Below are 2684 nucleotides of genomic sequence, written 5' to 3'. Positions count from 1 at the left end.
CCAGCTCCCCCGCCCCCGCCTCCCGCGACGTCGCTGCGCCACCGGTACGGCGTCGGCGGCGTCACTGCCCCTCTGCGGTCACTGCTGCGAATATGCGCGCGAGATCCTTCCGCTGGGGCAAATAGTACCCTAGGACTCCGAGCGGGCCCCGGCTTCCGTGAAGCGGGTGTCAGGCAGCCGCAGACAGCTCCGAGCGACTTGTTGAGGCGGGGAGTAGCGGGTTCTCTGTCCCTCAGAGTGGCGGCCAGGAAGTGAAGGCAGTTGGGGCGGCCCTTTAGTTGAGGACAAGAGGAACCTCCGCCTTGAACCCTCCCCAGGGACTCCGGGGCCCTGTGTCCCGGGGGGAAGGGCGCCTTGCGACTTTCCCCCAAGCTCCCTTTACCTCACCGTAGCAACAGGTACCTTAGCCTCTCCGGGACACCGGTTACCGCGGCTTCTACGGCCCCAGCAAAGGCACCTTGGACCTTCACGACACCTCTTCTTCCAGAACGCCACATGTCCCGGGTTCTAGACCCATCTCTCTGCCGGGGCCTCTTCTGTGCCTCGCCTTGGTTTCCTTCTCTTGAAAACAAAGGAGATGAAACTCTAAAGGCCCTTCTGATTGTTAAGCAGCTGCTCAGGTTATGGTCCTTGCTATCAACAGGTGGAGCACTTAGAAGAGTAGTTGGGCGACTTATGAACTTTGGAATTTACTTCTACGTCAGTCTTTACTGAGTTTTTCTCTAAAGTATCTGCCCTGTAATTTCACGTTTAATTACATTCAGACATCGTATTATTTGCTATTGCTTCCTTCATGTTAGTCACATATAGCACCAAGTATGCTTTTGAACTCACAGTAGGTGTTCAATATTTGGAAACTCAGATAACTTGTTAGATGAATACTAGGTTGATTGGATGAGATGAAAAGGAGAGGCCTGAGTGAATTGACCTTGGGAACATCTTTTGACGGACGTAGTCTTGTAGTAACCAGATAAAGACTGCAGGTAAAGAGCTGAGTACCCAATAACTTCAGCCAACATTGAACGCCTGCCATTTACCAAGTAGTACTAGGCCCTGAGGATTCAAATTACTCCTATATCCTTTTATACCTAAGACTCCAGCGAGATTCTGAAGATTAAAAGATTCATTCACTCATCCATCCAACAAATACTTGCTGATCAGGTTGTCAGACCCCATTTTAGTGTTTGGGTTGGATCAGTGACTAGAAGCAGGAAGAGGGTGGGAATACCCTTCCATCTTGGAGCTATCATCTTAAGTATAGAGAGAAAGATGATCAACACAAGAAAAGAATTTGGTATGATAGAAGGTGTTTAGTGCTATGGAGAAAAAAAAAAATAAAAAGACCAGGGTAAGAGGTATGAAAAAATCTGGAGGAAGGAAGAAAAGTGGGATTTTTTTTTTTAACATCAAACATTTCTTCATCAATAATTCATTTACTTCAACTGGACCATGTTAGGTGCAGGGGGGCTTCAGTGAACAATAAGCCAAGGCTCTGCCACTGGTAGAGACCACATGCCAGGTGCTTGCACTTGCCCTCTCCTTCAGTGTTTTCACCAAGTCCCTCAGTTAGAACTCCTGTGTTCATCTTTACAGCTGATGAAGTTGAAGCTGAGAATTGGGACTCAAACTCAGTGTCTTCTGAGTCCAGCTCCCTTTCCAGCTTTACCTCAATTGAGAACTCATATTTTTCTGTTTCATGCCTTACCTCTTTCATCAAGAAGACTGATACATGAATATAGTTGAATGACATTAGATCTGCATTGGGGCTAAAGGGAGGGAGAAAATAAAATATTTAGAGGAAAACATGGGGGACATCAAAAATCTAGACATGTAGAACAAAGAAAAGGGGTAGCGAAGAAGACTTCAGTTCAGTCGCTCAGTCGTGTCCGACTCTTTGCGACCCCATGGACTGCAGCAGGCCAGGCCTCCCTGTCTATCACCAACTCCCAGAGTTTACCCAAACTCATGTCCATTGAGTCAGTGATGCCATCCAACCATCTCATCCTCTGTTGTCCCCTTCTTCTCCTGCCTTCAATCTTTCCCAGCATCAGGGTCTTTTCAAATGAGTCAGTTCTTCACATCAGGTGGCCAAAGTACTGGAGTTTCAGTTTCAACATCAGTCCTTCCAATGAATATTCAGGACTGATTTCCTTTAGGATGGACTGGTTGGATCTCCTTGTGGTCCAAGGGATTCTCAAGAGTCTTCTCCAACACCACAGTTCAAAAGCATCAATCCTTCATTCAGCACTCAGCTTTCTTTATGGTCCTTTATAGTTTCTTTAAGAAGATATAGTGGAAGAAAAATGAAGGTAGATTCATAATAGCTTATTCCAATTCCAACTCCAGTTTTACAGAATGAGATTTTAAATAGAACTATCAGGGAGAACCCAATTCATGAGGCGACTTTAATGAGAAACTTGAAAGAGGTTACGGAGTGAGTCATGCAGTGAATAGTAAAAAGTGTCCAGGCAGAAAGGACAGCTAGGGTAAAGGCCCTGAAGTGAAAGTATTTGTGGAAATGTTAGAAATAGTGGAGGCCAGGACAACTGGAACCAGGTAAGCAAATGAAAGAGGAATGGGAGATAAGGTCAGAGAGTGGGGTCTTGTCGGCCATTGTAAGGATCTTGGCTAAAGTGGACACACTACAGGGCGTGGAACAGAGGAGTGATATGATCTGATTCGTG

The 2684-nt window shown here is 46.4% G+C and overlaps 1 protein-coding gene across 1 annotated transcript in view; it reads right to left on the bottom strand.

The window, feature by feature from the left end:
* FOXJ3 (forkhead box J3) overlaps nucleotides 1-644 on the bottom strand; it is a 125178-nt gene extending 124534 nt beyond the window's left edge. The window contains exon 1 of the mRNA XM_010862668.1: nucleotides 403-644. The gene's annotated coding sequence lies outside the window, so the exon portion shown is untranslated. The remainder of the gene's footprint in view (nucleotides 1-402) is intronic.
* Between the last annotated feature and the right edge of the window lie 2040 nt (nucleotides 645-2684).

This window comes from Bison bison, unplaced genomic scaffold, assembly GCF_000754665.1.
Source record: "Bison bison bison isolate TAMUID 2011002044 unplaced genomic scaffold, Bison_UMD1.0 scf7180017864484, whole genome shotgun sequence".
Taxonomy (NCBI): Eukaryota; Metazoa; Chordata; class Mammalia; order Artiodactyla; family Bovidae; genus Bison; species Bison bison.
Note: the sequence above shows the minus strand (reverse complement) of the source record. Positions and strands in the feature narration are given on the sequence as shown.